General features: G+C 37.8%; 1 protein-coding gene across 4 annotated transcripts in view; it reads right to left on the bottom strand.

Moving 5' to 3' along the window:
- Positions 1 to 19587, bottom strand: part of ZMYM2 (zinc finger MYM-type containing 2) — a 104194-nt gene extending 84607 nt beyond the window's left edge. The window contains exon 1 of one of the 4 annotated variants that reach the window (XM_034664947.1): positions 19445 to 19587. The gene's annotated coding sequence lies outside the window, so the exon portion shown is untranslated. The remainder of the gene's footprint in view (positions 1 to 19444) is intronic. The other 3 variants (XM_034664949.1, XM_034664948.1, XM_034664950.1) reach the window with 3 other exon arrangements.
- Positions 19588 to 22991: the final 3404 nt, after the last annotated feature.

Below are 22991 nucleotides of genomic sequence, written 5' to 3'. Positions count from 1 at the left end.
AAGAAAACTACAGGCCAACATTCCTTATGAATATACATGTAAAACTCCTTAATAAAATAGTAGCAAATTAAAACCAGGAGCATATTAAAAAGATTATACATCATGACTATGTGAGATTTATCCAAGGATGCAAGGATAATTCAACTTAAGAAAATCAAAATAATATACCATTTTAGTAGTTAGAAGGAGGAAAAACGCACATCATCATCTCAACTGAGGCAAAAAAGATTTTGACAAAACACAATATGCTTTCGTAATAAGTCAAAATGGATCAAAATACCTATATTTGAAGAACTAAAACTACAGAACTCTTAAAGCAGAGGGGAAGCTTCATGACTTTGGATTTGTCAATTATTTGTATCCAGAAAATATTAAGAATTCATACAACTCAACAAAAACAATTAAAAAATGGGCAAAAGAATTAAGCAGATACTTTCCTCACCCCCAAAGAAAATATACAAATGACGAGTAAGCACATGAAAAGATGCTCAACAGCATTAGTTAGGGAAATGCAAATCAAAACCAAAAGATATCATGTCACATCCATAAGGATGGCTACTATCAAAACCAAAAGTAAGAAATGTTTCTGAGGATAAATCGGTTGGCGGAAGAAACTTCATCCTTCATGCACTGACAGTTGGAATAGGAGCAGCAGATAGGGAAAGCAGTATAGAGGTTACTCAAAAAATTAAAAATTGAATTACCATATGATACAGCAATCCTACTTCTGGGTACATATCTAAAAGAAATGAAAGCTGGGGCACCTGGGTGGCTCAGTCAGTTAAGCGTCTGCCTCGGCTCAGGTCATGATCCCAGGGTCCTGGGATTGAGGCCCGCATCGGGCTCCCTGCTCATCGGGGAGCCTGCTTCTCCCTCTGTCCCTTCCCCTGCTCATGCTCCCTCTCTCGTGCTCTCTCTCTCTCGCTCTCGCTCTCAAATAAACAAATAAAATCTTAAAAAAAAAAAAAAGGAAAGCAGGATCTCCAAGAGATATCTGCACATTTACATTCATAGCAGCATTATTCACAAATAGCCAAGAAGTGGCAACTGAAAGTCCACAGGCAGATGATTAGATAAATAAAATGTGATATACACATACAATGGAATATTATTCAGCCTTAAAAAGGAAAACCTATTACATGCTACAACATGGATGAATCTTGAGGACATTATATTAAGTGAATAAAGATAAATACTGTATGATCACACTTACATGAAGTATCTAAAGAAGTCAATTCACACAAACACAAAGTAGGTGGGAGGTTACCAGGGCCTGAGGAGAGGAGTAGATGTGGAATTGTTTAATGGGTAGAGTTTCAGTTTTTCAAGATGAAAAAGTTTGGGGGATTTGCTGCATGACAATATGAATATACTTAACACTACTGAGAGCTATACATTTAAAAATGGTTATGATAGCAAATTTCATGATATGTGTTTTTTACAATTAAAAAAATTTTTTAAAAAGGAAAAGAAAACAAAATGACAACCACTTCACAGCAATTGGGATGGATTTTTTTTTTATAAAGAATAACAAGGTGGGTGCCTGGGTGGCTCAGTCAGTTAAGTGCCTGTCTTCAGCTCAGGTCATGATCCCAGGGTCCTGGGATTGAGCCCCACATCAAGTTCCCTGCTCAGCGGGGAGCCTGCTTCTCCTCTACCCCTTCCTCCCTGTTTATGCTCTGTCAAATAAAAATCTTTAAAATGAAAGAATAACAAGGTGAAAATGTACAAAAATTAGAACACTTCTGAAAGAAAAAATTTGAACACTTCTACATTGCTGCTCAGAGCCATATAAAATGGGGTACAGCCACTTTGGAAAACAGTTCGGGGTTTCCTCAAAAAGTTATACATAAAATTAACACATGATCAGTCAATTCTGCTTCCTGGTATATACCTAAAAGAAATGAAAGCTGGGACTCATATGAATACCTGTGAACCAATGTCCACACCAGCATTATTCACAACGGTCAAAAGGTAGAAAGAGCCCAAAAGTCTAACAGCAAATGAATGAGACAAGAAAGATGTAACTACAATGGATTATTATTATTCAGCCCTAAAAAGAAAAGTCTGATACATGCTACAACATAGAAAACCTTAAAACCTTGAAAACATGATAAGTGAATAATTCAGACACAAAAGGACAAAAATTTTCTGGCTCTACTTATTTGAGGTACCCAGAATGGCAAACTAATAGAGACAAAAGGTAGAAGAGAAGTCACCAAGAGCTGGGGGAAAGGAGTACTGGCACTATTGTTTAATGAGTACAGAGTTTCTGTTCAGATGATGAAAAAGTCCTAGAAATGGATAATGGTGATTTTTTATAAAACATTTTTGTGAATATACTTAATGCCAATGAACTGTACACTTAAAAACAGAAAAAAATGGAAAATTTTACATTAGTGTATTTTACCAGACATTTACATGGGTGGGGGGGGGAACAGCACAAATAAACACAATGATGAACTATGAAGAAAATATATGCAACACACATCAGAAAAAAAAAATCTAGACAAAGAAGTTCTATAGCCAATAAGATAAACCAACAACCAAAGAGAATAAAGGACAAAAAAAAGAACATAGTTCACTAGAAAAGAAATACAAATGGCTCTTAAATATATGTATTTAGAAGAAATATAAATTTAAATTCTAAAGGGACACCACTTTTTGTTTACACTGACAAAGATCAAAGGGTTCCTCAAAAAGTTAAAAATAGAGCTACTCTACAATCCACCAATCGCACTAGGTATTTACCCAAATACAAAAATACTAATTCAAAGGCATATGTGCACCCCAATGTTTACACAGCAACATTATCTACAATAGACAAATTATGGAAACAGCCCAAGTATCGATCAATTGGTGAATGGATAAAGAAGATGTGGTATACAGATGTATGTGTGTACACACACACACACACACACACACACACACACACACACACACTGGAATATTACTCAGCCATAAAAAGGAATGAAATCTTGCCATTTGCAGCAACGTGGATGAAGACAGAGTATATTCCGCTAAGCAAAATAAATCAGTCAGAGGAAGACAAACACCATATGATTTCACTCATATGTGGAATTTAAGAAACAAATGAACAAAGGGAAAAAATAAAGAGCGGCAAACCAAGAAACAAGACTCTTAAGTATAGAGAACAGGGATGCCTGGGTGGCTCAGACAGTTAAGCAGCTGCCTTTGGCTCAGGTCATGATCCCAAGGTCCTGGGATCGAGTCCCACATCAGGCTCCTTGCTCAGCAGGGAACCTGCTTCTCCCTCTGCCTGCTACTCCCCCAGCTTGTGCACGGGCTCTCTCTCTCTAATTTAAACAAAACAAAACTATAGAGAACAAAACTATAGAGAACAAAACTATAGAGAACAAAGGTGGCTTCCAGAGAGGAGGGATGTGGAGGGATGGGCTAAATAGGTGATGTGAATTAAGCTGTACACTTGTGATAACCACCACGTGTTGTATGGTAGTGTTCAGTCACTATATTGTACACCTGAAACTTATATTACACTGTATGTTAACCAACTAGAATTTAAATAAAAAACTTAAGAAAAAAAAGGTTTATTATACAGGAAGAGTCTCATACTATAAAGCAGTGTCAACTGGTATTTCTATGCAGAGCAACTCAAAAAAATATTTCTTTAGGGGCGCCTGGGTGGCACAGCGGTTAAGCGTCTGTCTTTGGCTCAGGGCGTGATCCCAGCATTATGGGATCGAGCCCCACATCAGGCTCCTCTGCTATGAGCCTGCTTCTTCCTCTCCCACTCCCCCTGCTTGTGTTCCCTCTCTCACTGGCTGTCTCTATCTCTGTCGAATAAATAAATAAAATCTTTAAAAATATATATATTTCTTTAACCAAGCAATTCCACTTCTAGGCATCCTTCCTACAGATGTATCTCATGTTTTAAAGAACAAAACATAGAAGGATATTTATTGAAAAGTAAAATGATTGAAACACCCTAAATTTCACTCAATAGACCACTGATGAACTGAATGATGACAAAGATCACACAATGAAATATTTTGGAGTCCTGGAAAACGAGGCAGCTCTAAACGTACTTATATACTAATACAGAACAAGTCCTCATATAAATTAAGTGCAAACAAGGTACAGAACAATGGATAAACACAGACACCATACAGAGAAAAGCACACATACACCCATGCATGCATAGATTATCTCTAGATAAATTTCTAAGAAAATGGGGTGCCTATGTGGCTCATTCAGTTAACCATCTGCCTTTGGCTCAGGTCACGATCTCAGAGTCCTGGGATTAAGTCAGACGTTGGGGGTCCCTGCTCAGCGGGGAACCTGCTTCTTCCTCTCCCACTCCCCCTGCTTGTGCTCTCTTTCTCTCTCTGTCAAGTAAATAAATAAAATCTTTAAAAAAAAAAATTCTAAGAAAATGACAACAGGGGTTTGCCCATACAGAAGAGAACTGTGTAGGTGGGTCAGGAACAGAGGAACATCTTCCTTCTCACTGTTTATCCTTTTACCATTTAAATTTCGTACACACTTGGATCTGATTAGGGTTTCGTGGAATTTAGAGATTTGGAGAAAAAAAATTAACATTTTGATATTATTGAATCCTTCCCATCCAGGCATATGCATACCTTTCCATTCTAGTTTTCTTATTATGTCCTATATTATTTTATAAAATCTTTCATAAAAGCCTTGCATATTCATTATAGTTATTCCTATCTCTTGCAATAGTGAAAAAGGATTTTTCCCATTACATTATAAAATGTTTACATAGCGAAGAAACACAGTAAGGTGTAGAAATATACAAAATGAAAAAATATTACTGTAGGTACTGTATATACATAAATAATTGTAACAAAAATAACAAAGAATTGATATCCATACGTTAGAAAAATCACAAACTGACAAAAACCTGGGGCACCTGGGTGGCTCAGTCAGTTAAGCGTCCAACTCTTGGTTTTGGGTCAGGTCATGATCTCAGGGTTGTGAGATGGAGCTCAGTGGGTGAATCTGCTTGGGATTCTTTCCCTCTTTCTCTCCTGCCCCCTCTTGCCACCCCGCCCCACAGGAGTTCGCTGTCTAAAATAAATAAATAATTTTTTAAAAAATATAAATAAGTAGACAAAAATTTAACTATCTGATAATATCCAGTGTTTACAAAAATGCAGAGAAACTAGTGGAAATGCAATACAGTGGTCCAGTGGAAGACAATTTGATAGTTATCTATTAGAACATATATTCATATAAACTCTGACTCAGCAATTCCTATTGTCACACCTATTCTCAGAACTTACCCCAGCAAAAACACGCATGAACCCAGAGAAACTACTACACATATATTCTGTGTAGCATAATAAAACATTGCAAAAAGACTAAATGTCCATCAATAGAATGTCTAAACTATATTAAATCTATCACATGAAATATCACACAGCAGTTAAAAAAAGAGGTAGATCTTTATTTACTAACTCAAAGATACCTAAGTCATACCACTAAGTGAAAAAAGCAAGTTGGAGAAAGATATGTATAGTATACATATTCTAAAATGCACACATGAAATTACTATGTAATTTTCATGGGTACATATTAGTTTATGCACAGAAAAGAATTTGAAGTAATCAACATTAAATTGATAATACTACTACTAATCTCTGGGGAAGTGAGAAAAGGGGCCGGGAGACCGGTGACTGATGACTTGACAGATAATGCCCTCATGATGCTTACAATCTAGCCACAAAAGTTTCTTTTTAACATATCTTCATCAGATATCTAAAATGATGCTACACTGACTTTAGAAACTGATAAAAAATCCTTTCACTAATATACTAAATATCCGCTCAAGGGTTATGATAGAGTCTAAACAAGAATCCCTTTGATCTAATAAATGAATAAATCAATTAACTCATACAGGTTATCTCTAGGGCATAGAATTTCTAGAAGTATGGGATAATTTCTTCCCCATAGGACCACAATTTAACTGCAAGTTACTTTCAAGTAATTTTAACTTTCATTGGGAAACTCATCCATTCCCTTGATTTTAAATATTACCAATACCCTAGGTCTCCTTAATCTACCTCAATCAAGATGTTTCAAAGTCCTAAACTGCCTACTTCCTACATCTAGTACTTTTAACTTGCTCTTTCACTCTTATATCCGCACATTCTCCAGTCTGCCATTTAGAGAATTTACGTGTCTAGCTACTCATACCAGAAATCTGCAGGTCATTCTTAATTTCTTCTTTCTTCCCTTACAGCCATGTCATCCCCAAGTCCTATACTACTTCCAAAATAAATATTGAAACTATCCACTTTGTCCATTTCTTCTGATATCCCTCTAGCCCTAAAAATTCACCATGATTTTTCTGCTGGATTACTGACATTACCCACCACATTCCCCAGAATACCCAAAGATCCTTTAAAAAAGGATCCTAAAATATCAGACTACACCAATGACTTCCTACATGGCTTTCCAGTGTACTTAGGAGAAAACCTAAGATTTTTCCCCTGACCTGTAAGATTCTTGCCAGATTTGATCCCTGCCTACACGCTAGGCTCAATTTCAGCACTATTCTTCCCCTGCTTTGCTCATTAGGTTTCTGCTAAACTAAGCCTTCTTTAGTTCATGGAAGGGTCCAGGACCCTCCTTGTCCCAAGGGGTCCTTTGCACACAATCTTCCTCTGTCAGAAACAATCTCTTCTAAACTTCTTTCCAGTCTCAGTATAAATGTCACTCCCTCGTCTTCTGAAGCAAGGGAAACAAAATCAAAAATAAACTATGAGGGACACCTGGCTGACTCAGTTGGTAGAGCATACGCTTGACTGTGGGGTCGTGAGTTCAAGCCCCACACTGGGCTTAGGGCTTACTTAAAAAAAATAAATTAGTTAATTAAATTAAATGCTGGGACTACATCAAAATAAAAAGCTTCTGCACAGTGAAGGAAAACAACCAACAAAACTAAAAGGCAACATTTGGAATGGGAGAAGATATTTGCAAATGACATATCTGATAAAGGTTAGTATCCAAAATATATAATTTATGAAACTCAGCACCCAAAAAACCAAATAACCCAATTAAAAAATGGGCAGAAGACATGAACAGACATTTAAACAGATGGCCAACAGACACGTGTAAAGATGCTCAACATCACTTATCATCAGGGAAATGCAAATCAAAACTATAATGAGATATCACTTTACACCTGACAGAATGGCTATCAATAAAACAAGAAACAACAGGTATTAGTGAGGAAGTGGAAAAAGGGGAACCCTCTTGCAGTGTTGGTGGGAATGCAAAGTGGTGCAGCCACTCTGGAAAACAGTATGGAGGTTCCTCAAAAAGTTAAAAACGGAACTACCCTGGGGCGCCAGGGTAGCTCAGTAGGTTAAGCAGCTGACTCTTGGTTTTGGCTCAGGTCATGATCTCAAGGTTATGGGATCACGCCCCTTGTCAAGCTCCTCACTCAGCAGGGAGTCTCCTAGAGATTATCTCCCTCTCCCTCTCCCTTTGCTCCTTCCCATGCTTGTGCACATGTGTGCGTGCTCTCGAGCGCACACTCTCTCTCTCTAAAATAATACCTTTAAAGAAAAAAAAATGGAACTACCCTACGATCTAGCAATCATGCTACTAGGTATTTACACAAAGAATACAAAAATACTAATTCAAAAGCATACACGCACCCCAATATTTATAGCAACATTACCTATAACAGCCAAATTATAAAAACAGCCCAAGTGTCCACTGATTGACAGATGGAGAAGATGTGTGTGTGTGTGTGTGTGTTTGTATACACATGGAGTATTACTCAGCCATAAAAAAGAATGAAATCTTGCCATGTGCAACGACTCGGATGGAGCTAAAGAGTATTATGCTAAGCAAAGTCAGTCAGTCAAAGTATGACAAATACCATATGATTTCACTCATATGTGGAATTTATGAAACAAAACAAATCAACAAAGAAAAAAATAGAGAGGGAAACCAAAAAACAGACTCTGAACTATAGAGAACAAACTGATGGTTACCAGAAGGGAGGTGGATGGGTTACATAGGTAATGGGGGGTAACCTGGGTGGCTTAGTCAGTTAAGTGACTGCTTCAGCTCAGATCACGATCCCAGAGTCCTGAAATCGAGCCCCACATCGAGCTGCCTGCTCAGCAGGGAGCCTGCTTCTCCCTCTTCCACTCCCCCTGCTTGTGCTCTCTCTCTCTGCCAAATAAATAAAAATTAGATCTTTAAAAAAATGAAATAGGTAGTGGGGATTGAGGAGTATACCCGTTGTGATGAGCACTGGGTGATATATGGAAGTGTTGAGTCACTGTATTATACACCTGAAACAAATATTGCACTGTATGTTAACCGGAATTTACATATAAACTTAAAAAAATAAAAATAAATGTCACTGTCTCAAGAGCCTTCCCTATCAAACACTTCATTAACCCATCTCAGGTCTAAATAAGTTCTCCGTTATTATACTTGCATCATTACACCCTGCAGTTATCCAGTTTATAATTCTGTTTACTCGTAATCTGTATCCCCCATTAGACTGTGTGTTCCATGAGGGCAAAGACCTATGTTTTTATTGCCTATCACTGTATCCTCTGTAGTTAACATAATGCCTGAATAATTACTGAATGAGTATTTTTCTCTAATAAAGGGAGGTAACAAATAACTTCTGTGGGTTCTTCTTTGCTTTTTTGCTGCTATCCCCTATCACTTCCACACAACTTAATTCTAGCTCTCTTTCCCCCTCCCTTCCTGTGGTCTAAAGAATAATCATTTCACACCTGAGCTTCAGTTTACCCATTATAAAACAGGAAATTAAAATAATGTCCTCAAAATGAAACAATAAAAATCTCTGCCCTGTGTCTTTGGTCATGACTTTTTATTACCTCCATTTTCAATCTATGTAATTAGTAATGTTAGATCCTAATAAAAGGTTATCATGCCCTATCCCTTTTTAATCCTTAACCAAAAAAGCTAAATAAACCCACACTTCCTTCTCCATACATAGTTTAAAATCTACAACAACACAAGTAAACTTCAACCACATATGTTAATTTGGAAACATTCATTTATTCTTAAAACACTTGGTATTCCAAATCTATGGTCGAGTATAATGACTGTCTTTGATATTAAATTTTCCCAGTGTTTTTTAACGTGATGGAATCAAGGGCTTTACAAAGAATATACTTTGTTTACAGTTCAAAAGTCCCATGATTAAGACCCATCTAACCTAATGAAACAATAATACCTGCATCAATAAGGAACTGAGATCACAGATTCAAAAAGGCTTCAGGTACTAAGAATCTATTTCTCCAATACAGATTATTACTAGAAAAATCTCTTCCCTGTTTTTGAAAACTCAAAACTCATGACAATTTTTTTTCATGACAAGATTTTTCATTTATTCATTTGAGAGACAGAGCGTGAGAGCAAAAGTTGGGGGGAGGGGGTTCAGAGGGAGAGGAAAAGCAGACTCCCTGCTCAGCAGGAAGGCCAACACAGGGCTCAATCCCAGGTCCCCGGAATCATGACCTGAGCCAAAGGCAGAGGCTTAACTGACTGAGCCACCCAGGCACCCCGACACTAATGACAATTTTTACCAGCATCCTCTCCCAGAGATATGCTCTTCAGATGTTCACTGATTGGTCTTAAAATGAAAGGAATACAAAGAGAACATAGAGTATACCGAAGAAAATCTGTTTTCTCCCCTTTGGTAGACAAATTACAGAAAGTAAATAGACAATCCTATTCATCATTTACAATTCAATGTCTTTTTTTTTTAACTATCTAGTAAATATATAAAACTCTGAAGCAAAGGCACACAGTCTTATTTCAGTTTAATCCCTTTCATTCAATCCCTTCATGCCTTGAGTTCTACTTTTTTGTCTCTAAATTTTATCACATATCTAATAAAATAACAGTAACTACCATTTATAAAAGGCATACTTGGTAGCATGCTCATCACAACTACCTTAAAATTTACCTTATAATAGGTATCTTAAATATATTATTATTGTTACTACCCCAATTTGCAGATGAGTAAACTATTTTAGGTAAGCAGGTAGCTTTCCTATGTTCTACCGTTGCTGTTAGCTGCAAAACAGGAGTTTGTGCCCTAAGTCCACATACCTTTCATTATACATAACACATTATCCCTCAATCACAAAGAACTGAGACTTATGAACTATTCTAATAAATCAACCACTAGAATTCAAACATTAATCAACTGAAGGCTTTTGCAACATAAGGACAGGGAAGGAATTACAAGCATGTCAGACTTGTGTAGAAAATGTCAATTATTGATAATAATAATATACATGCAAAACATTAGTATGATGAACAGGGAAAAAATTATAAGAATACACATATAAAAATGTAAACATCTCAAATAAAATGGGACTGGGAGGAACTTCCATTTTCTACATCACATTATTTTTGTACTTAAAGATTTTAAGGGCATGTTTTATTTTTATAACCAAAATATTAAGAACTGTCCTCTCTGACATGCATGTAACTACTCATGTCTGTATATTACCTATTATGCTTCACTGTTTATACTCATTCACTTACATGATTGTCTCTTCAAAATGAACACTGAGAACCTATTAAAAATCAAATATAACACATTTCCTAATTGTTTTCTTCTATTTAAGGGTTTTAAAGCTTAGTTCCTATTTTGTTTCACATGCCAACAAGAATCTCTCAAATTTTTACAAAGTGAGTAATGTGATCAGACTGGGCTTTATGAAAAATTAATCTGGCTGTAGACTGGAATAAGGACTAGGATGAAAGTTGCCTTGTAAATATAACTCCCTATTATTGAACACAATGGACTACAGTCAATGTATAAAACAAAACTGGAGAGAGCTGAGTACCTTAGGACATAAAAACACTTAAAAGTCTTAACATCTGAGTCAGATGAGGCAAAGTAAAGGAGACAGAAGTGTAAGACCACATTACATTTGCAGTCCCAGAAATCAAGAGTTTCAAGGAATATTAAATTTCAAATGCTAGAGAATTAAGACAAAAATAAAGCACTTAAGGATTTGACAATTAAATAACTAGCAACCTCAAAAATACAGATTTGGTATAGTGCTGTGAGCACAAATCAGTGAAATTTCTTTTGAAAAATAAGAGGAAAATGAAGCAGTTAGGAGGTGTACAAAGATTCTATAGAGATTCTGAAGGAGAGAGCACTTTAGCAAACTTATAGACTAACAAAGGAGCAGGCAGAGAGAAATCAGTGAACAGAAAGAATTCCTTCCCTCTACTAGCAGATGAGCATTCAGTGAGTTTCTTTTACCAGGGGGGAAAAAAAAAAAAAAAAAAAAAAAAATTCATGTTTGGCCCTTGGCCCATTCAGACAGATTAAGAATCTTAGCAGCTATTAACTAAGCACCTACCAGCCAGTCACATACTCTGTATGATTTTTAATTTTTATCTCAAAGCAATCACAGAAAAACAGGATTATACTCATTTGTCAGATGAGTAAACTAAGGCTCAGAGGTTAAATAACTTACTAAAGACCACAAACTGGTAAATAAATGATAGAGTGAAATTGGTTATAACAATTTTATAGGGGCATAATTTTTATACAATAAACATTTACTTACTTTAAGGTTGCCTGAGTCAGTTGGGCGAGCTTTTCTTGATTTCTCTTGGGTCATGATCTCAGGGTCCTGAGATCAAGCCCGGCAATGGGGGGTCGGCTTGGGATTCTCTCTCCCTTTCCCTCTTCCCCTCCCTCCACTAGTGTACTTTCTGTCTCTCTCTCTCTCTCTCTCTCTCTCTCAAATAAATAAATCTTTAAATTACTCATTGTAAGTGAAACGTTTCACAATTCTTTGTAAATTTATACACTTATGCAATTATCATCACCATCTAGTTTAAGAAAACTCTCATCCCAGGGGCGCCTGGGTGGCTCAGTCATTAAGCATCTGCCTTTGGCTTAGGGTGTGATCCTGGCATTCTGGGATCGAGCCCCACATCAGGCTCCTCCGCTGGGAAGCTTGCTTCTTCTTCTCCCACTCCCCCTGCTTGTGTTCCCTCTCTCACTGCCTGTCTCTATCTCTGTCAAATAAATAAATAAAATCTTTTAAAAAAAGAAAACTCTCATCCCAAAGGTTCCCTCATAAGCAAGGGTAGATTTGAACCCCAATCTCTCTGGCTCCAAACACATGTCACACTGCAAATCTCCTAGCAACATCAAGTAACAAAAATAATTTTTTTAGGCAGAAAAACTCAAGTTAAGTCCCACTAGTTCCCCTTCCATGTGAGGTACCAACATACCACTAGAACCACACCCACATTCCATGATCTCAGCAAATTCAAAAGTTTACTGAAATTTGGATATGCCTCATACAAGTAAAGCAAAAAAAGTACAGATACTGTGTGGTATTTTTTTTTCTAAATGTAAAAGCAGTTAGAAATGGGAAAAACAAATGAACACTAAAGTCCAGGAGGAAGATAGGATGAAACCAGCTGAGCAAGGACATAAGGATGGAAAACGTGTGATACACAAATGAAGAAAATAATAGAAATCAGGAGTTTGGGTCATGGAAGACAAAGACTAACGTGAACAGAAGCTTCTCTTTGATATGCAACATAAAACTGTTCAGCTATAAAATGAAATTACTTACTAAGGAGTTAAAACTTATTTGATTAAGAAACAGAACTATACGATATTAAGAGTCAAACAAAAATAAAAACACAAAGTGAGACAATATTCATAGTAATTAAAGTTGTAAAGTTAAGGGGCACCCGGGTGGCTCAGTCAGTTAACTGTCTGCCTTTGGCTCGGGTCAAGCCCCAAGTTGGGCTCCCTGCTCAGAAGAGAGTCTGCTGCTCCCTCTCCTTCTGCCCCTCCCCCCACTCATGCTCGCTCACACATGCTCTCTAATAAATAAATAAAATCTTAAAAAAAAAAAGAAAAGTGTCCAACTCTTGATTTCAGCTCAGGTCATGATCTCAGGGTTGGGGGATGGAGCCCCATCAGGCTCTGCGCTGGGCATGGGGTCTGCTTGGGATTCTCTCTCTCCCTCTCCCTGTCCCTTCCCTGCTTGCAAGTATACGTGCGCTCTCTAGCTCTCTCTCTAAAAAAATAAAAAAAAAAATAAAGTTGTAAGATTAAAACTAGCTTACTCTTATAGTAATGATTTTATATAACTAAATTAAAACAAAAAGTTTTCATTACTTCAAAAACATACAACCATGAATATGTAAGAATTTAAACACCGCATTAGGGCCAGAAATAATTAAACTGAAATAATTAAAATATGACAAGCTTTGAAGGAAAAAAATACAAATAGAATGAAACGATAAAATAAAAATTTTATATAAACTAAATTTTTACTTCTACTCTAATATTTTAGTTCTATAGAACTAGAAACATAATTCACTAACCTGATCATTACTGGCCTAACCAAAATCTTACAAATTCCAAATTAGGGTCCTAGAGTGTAGCATTAGAAGTCTAAATGAAATGCTCTTCCAAACATTGAGCCAAAGAAAGTGCTGGCCAACTACTAACAGAATATATTTTTTTAATGATTACTTGATATATAATAAACATTACAATACATAAATTGTTGATAAATGATTTCTGCAGTGCCCTGATTACCCTGAACTATTCTCAGTCTGGTCCAGCCAGCTCAACAGTCCAAGAAATACTACACTTTCTAGTCAAAAGACGTGCCTCTTAGAAATGATTATAAAACTGTTCCAGTATTACAAAAAAAATCTCTTTAAGTTACAAAGCACGATTTCAGTTCCAAACTCTTATAATAATAAATCTGGATAATGGATCTATCTAGGGGGCTACAGCAAAAGTATTGGCATTGCCATAAAGTAAAAAACTAAAGAATTTGTCTCCTTGTATGCCATATTTTGTGAACTGTCTTCTGTCTAAAATCTGTAACTAAGCACCACAATCTTACTTAAAATCACCATTTAAGTATTTTTCTTATCCAACCTAAATGTACAGTTAGAAATAACTTTAAGAATTGTAACATCTTTCTCAATTTTTCAATGAGGTTGCAACAATTAATTCTACTCCTAATAAATTACAATTACTCTTAAATTACAATTTAATATTAATTTTAAATATGAGAACCATACTAAAATATTTAATAACTTAAGAATAAAATATTTTAAAACTTTTTAATGAAGATGTAATCAGCATATAACACTGTATTAGTTTGGGTGTGGTTTTGTGGGTTTGTTTTTTTTTTAAGATTTTATTTATTCATTTGACAGAGAGACAGGCAGAGAGAGAGGGAACACAAGCAGGGGGAGTGGGAGAGGAAGAAGCAGGCTCCCAGCGGAGGAGCCTGATGTGGGGCTCGATCCCAGAACGCCAGGATCACGCCCTGAGCCGAAGGCAGACGCTCAACGACTGAGCCACCCAGGCACCCGTTCGGTGTAGTTTTTTTAACCTTTAAATTTTAAATTCACATAACAAATTTGACCTTCAAATTCACTAGGAACACCAAAGGAAAAAAATCTAGAACAATCTGGAGAAGTAGGAGAAACCTGACCCTTAGCAGTCTACTGATATTAAAAAGAATGGTTAAAATTCTGTAACAGTAACTCTTCAAGGATAAAGAAAAACCAGATAACATGTAATAATGAAACAAATATTCAAAAGTTTTTTCTTAAACCAGACCTATTAAATATTCATTACCTACTTACCCTAATATCCAAAGTTTACTCTCAAATCATTTCTTGTAATAGTAAATATTAATACTTACAGGACAGTAATCAAATCAATAAAATTACTTCTTTCAATTTAAGGACTGTGAATTTTTCTTAAATTTTATTACCTCTAACTTTCAATGTACTGCTATTAAGTTAAAAATAAAATAGAACTAAGAACAAATCCCAAACTAGTAACGTGACCAAGTGATTTTGTAAACCTCTCTAAACATCCTTTTCAAACTCCATAACAGATTTTCCTAATGGTTTACAAAAATTTTTTCTGCAGTTCTAAAGTGTTATGTAACACTTGATGAAAAAACTTAATTTTAAAATATGAAATGAAACAGATATGCTCACAATACAAATTTTAACACACTTAAGATGACCAATGTATCTTGTTAACCAAGTTTGTGTTTGGTGCTGGCCCTTATAATTCCCTTCCCATTTCTATTTTAATAACAGAAACCTAAGATTCCAAAGTGACTTGTTTAAAAAACAGGTTGCAGGAGCGCCTGGGTGGCACAGCGGTTAAGCATCTGCCTTCGGCTCAGGGCGTGATCCCGGCGTTATGGGATCGAGCCCCACATCAGGCTCCTCTGCTGTGAGCCTGCTTCTTCCTCTCCCACTCCCCCTGCTTGTGTTCCCTCTTTCACTGGCTGTCTCTATCTCTGTCAAATAAATAAATAAAATCTTTAAAAAATAAAAATAAAAAAATAAAATAAAAAAATAAAAAACAGGTTGCAGATAAAAAAAAAATTTGCAACTCCAACTATGTAAAACAGAATTTTCTTGCTGGTATACGACCAAAATAAAAAACAAAATACAATTGTTACGCAGAGTCCTGTAGTTAAAAATTACGGATTTGGGGTGCCTGGGTGGCTCAGCTGTTAAGCGTCTGCCTTTGGCTCAAGTCATGATCCCAGCATTCTGGGATGGAGCCCCGCATCGGGGTCCCTGCTCAGCAGAAAGCCCGCTTCTCCCTCTCCCATTCCCCCTGCTTGTGTTCCCTCTCTCGCTGCCTCTCTCTGTCAAATAAATAAATAAAATCTTTAAAAAAAAATTATGGATTTATGCGACAGCAATTTTTCTCACTGACAAGTTTATAGGTCTTACATGTTAGAATTGTGCATAAGAACTTTTAGATTTGAATAGTTCAAATGTCCTGTTCAAGACTAAAGTCCCAATTCTACTCTCTGACAGGAATAGAAGAAAACTAACCAACTGAAATTAAAAAATGGAAAATGCATGGAGTCAAAGTAACTTAAAATGCCCTACACAAATACTATCTGAGAATCCAGGGGGGGAAAACACTTGCATTTGGGCTCACCTAAGAATACACACACAAATTGAATATGCCAAAGTCTTCTTAAAATAAATGTTATTCAGTATAATATATACATTAATGTTGTTAATGGGACAGAGACAGATATTAATGCCTAGAGGACAAAAAATATAAAATGTCTAATACACCACACCTTTTGACAACATAGAGATCCCAGTATTTCATACATATTCTCTCCATCACGATACTACTACAGCATCTGATTCTAAGACTCACTTCACCTCAAATGCATTGTTTATGCACTTTTGTACCTCAAACAAGAGCAAAATAGAACAATCTTTAAGAAAAGAACACTGTTGGGGTGCCTGGGTGGCTGTCAGTTAAGTGTAGGACTCTTGATTTCAGCTGGGATCATTATCTTGGGGTTGTAAGATCCAGCCCTGCAATGAGGCTCTGCGTTGAGAGCGGAACCTGCTTAAGATTCTCTCTCCCCCCCTACCTCTGCCCCTCCCCATCCTCGTCCCTTTCTTAAAAACAAACAAAAAAAACACTGTTGTACAAAGACAATACTGTCAAGCTCTATGTCCATGCAAAAGTCTGAAACATTCCTATGTCAGCATCTGTGTGATATCTGATTCAGGGTTGTCTCACCACATGAGGTACAAAAGTCGGCCCCATGGCATTACGTAACATGGAAAAGTAGAGACCACCCTGTATCCTTCCCCCAAGTGTTTAAAAGGACAGGCATGGGGCACCTGGGTGGCTTAGTCTGTTAAGCGTGAGACTCTTGGGTTTGGGCTCAGGTCATGATCTCAGGGTCATGATCAGGGTTCTGAACTTAGTTCAGAGTCCACTTGAGATTCTCTCCCTCTCCCTCTGTCCTACCCCCAACTTGTGCACACCCGCATACGTGCTCTAAAATAAATTTTTTAAAAATCTTAAAACGACAGGCAGGAGAAGGGGGATACATACTATTAAGGATGCACTAAAGAAAGATGCCATAAATATAGAAAGTATTTTTAATTGCTGAAACACTTCATGTGTACATATAAAAATCACCTAACTCACATTAAGTGCCCAGTAAGTATAATAAAGTACTTATTTAGTCAAGGTCAATTAAATCATCAGGTTATCTTCATCTTACTCTCTGGCACATTAAAACACCTCTAGTTGGTCTTTCTACGCAAAGGAATTTTAAATTCTGACAAGGACCACATTTTGGTATTATGAGAAGGAACCATGGCTTTCATTAGCATATGTGTTGACATTACAGATAATCTTGATTACACATTTTGTATGTCTTCACTCCCAATGTCTATTAAATATAACCAATTACCAACCTTCCCCCATCAACATCATAATTAAGAAAAAAATCCAAGAAAGTTAAATTTTTTGTGAAAATATGTGGTGATAAAATAAGCACTGCCCATCTTTGAAGATCTGATCCTTGATCCATTATATCAATGACTTAATAGCTGAAAAGAGCCTTAAATTCATCAGACAAGTTATACTCATTTAAGTTGCAGTATTTAAGAAACAATTAGACTCTGTTTGTAAAGACATACTGAAAAAGAATATATTACTTCTGATACAAATAGACAGGTTTTTTTAAGTTTTTATTTATTTTTGTGAGAGACAGCGCACATACCAGTGGGGGGGGTGGGGGGGCAGAGGAAGAGGCAGACTCCCCCCATGAGCAGGGAGCCCAATGTGAGGCTCCATCCCAGGACTCCAAGTCATGATCTGAGCCGAAGGCAGATGCTCAACCAACTAAGCCACCCAGTAACGCATCAAATAGACAGTTTATAAATAGGGCAGTAAAATAATCTAACAATAACTAAAGTTCTATTATTTTTAATAAAGGTACTCAGTAAGATTCAAACATTTGCTATCTATTGACCTGTTCTCTAGGAAAAGAACATGAGCTAAGAGGATTCTAACCTTCGCTTTTTCATGGTTTCCATTTCTAAATGTATAAAGCCAGTATATTTTGTACTTTAAAACAGGACAGCATAGTTGCTGAACTTAGGCACTTTAATCACACTGCTTGTTTGATACTACTATTACTACCTGGTACCTCCCTATGCCTGTTTCCTCCTCTACAAATTAGAAATAAAAACAGTACATGTATCACTGGTCTCTGACGATATCATACCACCATACAGTACATCGTTTTGCGAGGATTATGTTACTTAACTTATATTAAAAATCAGTTTGGATATGTGTTGATAATTATAGAATGTAAATGACAGGTATACAAAGGTTCAGCATACTGTCCTCACTCATAAATTTAGGTTTCCATAATAAGCATTTTTAAAACAGAATTGTGCTGGCATACAATAAGGGCTCAACATGTGCTTTTATTACTCTGCAGGCTACTTGCTAAAATTAAAGGAAATAATAATGAAAGTGCCTTGCATTGTGCCTAGAATGTTGTGTATTAAAATATAAGCTGCCATCCTCACATCATCTTTCAGATTAGTACTCAGCAAATATTCATCATCTATTAACTTTGATCCATTTGGGACTTAATATTTAAGCATGAGCTATACTATATTTATGACTCACCTCTGACAAAGAGCTACAAGTTACAGCATCAACTGTCAATGAGATACAATGTGTCCAGAGCTCAGGACAATCAACTGTCAATGAGATACACTGTGTCCAGAGTGCTAGCTTCACTGATACTTTGTAACTAATCTCAACTGACAGAAATTTTGACTGGTTATGTTTATTTTACTGCCTACTATATTACAAGACTGTTCCTTAAAACCAACGAATTACAAGCATTAAATCACTCAGGTGACACATTCAAGAATGACTCAAGTGAAGACTAATCAACACAGAAGATGGACTACTAAGAGATTATCTGGAGCAGTGGACTAGCATAATCTGCATAGTAGCTAGTTAGCTAGTTATCTAGTTGGATAAACCAGAACACTAGAAGAGTGGAATTCACTGCCGTTTCCCAAGCAAAGTCATGAAAGAGAGCTACCAACTCATGAACCCTAAGTCTTTTAAATCAGACACAAACAAAAAGTTAAATGATTCTATTTTTCCAATACCTACAATCAATTACTCATTGTAAAGGAAGAAAAAGTGTTAAAGATGGTTGCACGCATAGCATTTAAAACGAAATAACTTCAATTCCCACTTTGGAACTCTAGAGGGCACCAGAAATATGCCCTCCTTTGCACCACCCCTCCTCCCGGGTAACGTGAGCAGCTGCAGGAGCCCGTCGTCTGGTTGCTGAGGTTGGTATTGCAGCAGCAGGAGAGATGTCTGCAGCGGTGGAAACAGCAGCGCCCACTCCCAGCTGCCTCATCAGCCATTACCCAGGCTTCACCCCGGGGGCAGCTGCCACCCAAGGGAAAGCTCCTCCCCCTCAAAACAACGGGGATAGTCAAGTCCCATGGCTGAACCCCTACAACCTGACAACGTCCTCTAAGATCAACAAATTAGGGGCGAAGGACTCACAATGGGGGTGTTTTCCTCACTTTCTGCCAAAGATGCACCAGATAGGGTTGAAGGCGATTCCTGGTCCTGGGGTAAGAGGAAAAATGAAAAACGGATCAAGACCATCCAACCAGGTGGGAGAACCAAGCCCTTTCCACCAGGAGGAAGCCGAGAAGGGAATAAGAGGTCAAGGAGGTTGGCCCTTCTATTATTACTCCCCAGCTCGCGACCAACAATCCCCTCCCACGTGAAGTAGAGCAAAACCGCGCAAAATATATATCTGGGACCAACACCCACGTGAAAGGCAAAATCTGGAGGGAGGAGGCTGGAGGGCACCAAGCCTGCTACTGGGAAGGGGCGGGGGGGAGGGTAAACGTTGCCTCGACGCCAGCAAGGGAACAGTATTCCCTCCTAAATTTGCCCACCCAGCGTCATCCCCGTCACTCTCGGCACCAATTCCGAGGTAAGGGGCGGCTCACGTCACCGCCGGGCTGCTATCTCCCATATTTGCCCCAAGCAGTTGCCCTGGGCCCGAGACTTGCCCCCCCCCTTGCAGTCGCCGACCGGCAGCGCTGCCTCCCCGTCCGCCATTAGAGACCCAGCCAAACAATACGTGAGGAGCAAGAGCCGCGCAGCGCAGCCCAGGGAAGAGAAGAGCGTCGGAGGGGACCGGGTGGGGGAAGAGGCAGCACCCTCGCCCCGAAAAACTTGGGGACCTCAGGCTACCGCGGAGACGGTGGGAGCCGATTGCGGCGAGCCGAGCGAAGGTGCGGAGTGTTGCGGCGCGCCCCGGGGCGGGCGTGCCGAGGGAAGCCACATCGACGATGGGGCTTCTCTTTTGTTCGTCGTCTACACCTACGTCTTCGGCGCACGTCATGGTGCTGTGCAATTTCCAAGATTCCACGTAAAGATGAAAGTGAGGCCTCTTTGGTCTCACCCTAGCGGTTGTTAGTGGGATTACAACTGTTGGTGTTGGGGAAATAAATGGATGGATAAATTAGACTTGTCGATTTCATGATATCTAACACCACTGCCTATTAATAAATAGACGTGTGATGTTACAATTTAAAGTTTTACACGATGATGATGAACCTGAGGTTTTTAATGAATTAATCAATTCAGTGAAAACTGATGTTGAACAGTTTTAGATGCCACTTACAGAACGTAATCCAGTAGAAATTGAGATTCATTCATTCACTAGGACTTAAAAAATCAAAAAAATCCTTCCACCTAGAGCTAAATGCAATAAACATACTGCTCTTTAAGTTGAAGAAGATCCAACATGTATTTCAACCGGTTTTCTCAGAATGGTATTACTTTTATTTTTCAGTAAACATTTTATTTCATAATTGAAAATTTTGCTTTCAGTACAATATCCTTGTAAGACTTTGTAGGACACAGTATTGTTTTACACTGACATTTTTTTTTAATTTTTTTTATTTATTTGAGAGAGAAAGCACAAGGGGGAGCAGGAGAGAGAGGGGGAGATGCAGATTCCCCGATGAGCAGGGAGCCTGACGCAGTTGGGCTCTATCCCAGGACCCTGAGATCATGACCTGAGCCGAAGGCAGTCGCTTAACTGAGCCACCCAGGTGTCCCTTACACTGACAGTTTTGATGTCACTATCTTCACAACAGAAACATCCTCTATTACCAAATGCAGGGCAACATTGTAATAATTCTGTGAAAACGTACACTATCCCTTTTCTGTTACCATATACCACAGCAATAGGTACTGCTCCTTGAGTTTATAGTTGGAAGGCTTGAATAGAGGTATTTCCCAATAAGCTCTGTCATAGACTTAAATGCTAGATTGGATTTCCACATGTTGTTCAATTTGAGGAAGTTTTAAGCTGCTATGAATTCCCTGGCATTATTGCCATTTTCTAATTAACAAGAATAATAATTACAGTAGGATATATTATTCACATTTTATATCCCTTCATTTAAGTCTTTGTCCAGGAAAATGTTCACCGGGTTGCCTACATAATACCAGAGAGAAATCTAGTGATGGCTTAGAACTGCTAAAAATAAACCACATTATTGTCACAATTTAAATAAAAATTACACTTTATTTTATACAAAAGTACTTTTAAAAATAAATATTTGGATGTTTATACCAGCATTATTCATAATTTCCATAAAGGTATAAACAATCTAAATGTCCATTAACTGATGAATATATAAACCAAAAGTGTGTCTGTGTGTGTGTAGGTATTCAGTACTAATCACAAAAGCATACTAAGCATTGCAGGAAGGCAACATGAAGATATGAGCAGAAGACGTGCATCTCAAATACTTGTTTGGCCACTCAAAACCTTGAGCAAGTTACCTTCTCTCTGAGCCTCAGTATAGTCACTTATAAAATAAAGTAATGCAGCACTGTTGTAAGGATCAAATAACTTATGTGCAAGTGATATAAAAATGTTAGAAGTTGTTGGGGCAGCTGGGTGGTTCAGTCGTTAAGTGGCCAGCTCTTGGTTTTGGCTCAAGTCACAATCTCAGGATCATGCCCCACCTTGGGCTCTGCATTCAGTGCAGTGTCTGCTGAGGATTCTCTCCCTCTTCCTGTCTGCCTCTTCCTCACCTTCTCCCTTACCCTCTGCCCCTCCCCCTCTGCTCCTTCTCCTCTGCTCTTCCACCCCCAACTTGTGCTCTCTCTCTAAAATAAATAAATCTTGGGACGCCTGGGTGGCTCAGTCATTAAGCGTCTGTCTTTGGCTCAGGGCGTGATCCCGGCATTCTGGGATCGAGCCCCACATCGGGCTCCTCTGATGGGAGCCTGCTTCTTCTTCTCCCACTCCCCCTGCTTGTGTTCCCTCTCTCGCTGGCTGTCTCTCTCTCTCTCTGTCAAATAAATAAATAAAATCTTTAAAAAATAAAATAAATAAATATTTTTTAAAATGTTAGAAGTGGCTAAAACAGTATATTTTGAAAGTTCTCATCACAAGAAAACCAAATTTGTAACTGTGTGGGCCATGATATTAACTAGACTTATTGTAATCATTTCTCTCTCTCTCTCTGTATATATAAATACAATTATACTATATATATGTGTGTGTGTGTATATATATATATATATATATATATATATATATATATATGGAAACCAAGAGTTTACCAGTAATTAAGATGCAATATAATAGCTATTCTGAGTACAACTTAGGAACCAGAATGCCCAAGTTTGAATTCTGTCTTTACCCACAGCTACCTGGGTGATTTTAGGGATGTTTTAACTTTCTAAGCCTAGGGTGCCTGAGTGGCTCAATCAATTAAGCATCTGCTTTCAGCTCAGGTCTTGATCCCAGAGTCCTAGGATCGAGTCCCACCTTGGGCTCCCTGCTCAGGAGGGAGTGTGCTTCTCCCTCTGCCTCTGCTCCTCCCTGCTGCTCTTGCTCTCTCTCTCTCTCAAACAAATAAATATTTTTTAAAAACTTTCTAAGCTTAAATTTTAACATGTATAAAATGTAGATAATAATTTCACTCTCACAGAGTTTCAGGGGGGATTCAATGGGATACACATGTGAAACTTGTACCTCACACTTATTAGGACCTCAAAAACTTTAGCT

This window comes from Ailuropoda melanoleuca, chromosome 7 (assembly GCF_002007445.2).
Source record: "Ailuropoda melanoleuca isolate Jingjing chromosome 7, ASM200744v2, whole genome shotgun sequence".
NCBI classification, from domain to species: Eukaryota; Metazoa; Chordata; class Mammalia; order Carnivora; family Ursidae; genus Ailuropoda; species Ailuropoda melanoleuca.
The sequence above is the reverse complement of the archived record's forward strand: the minus strand, read 5'-3'. Positions and strand labels throughout refer to the sequence as shown.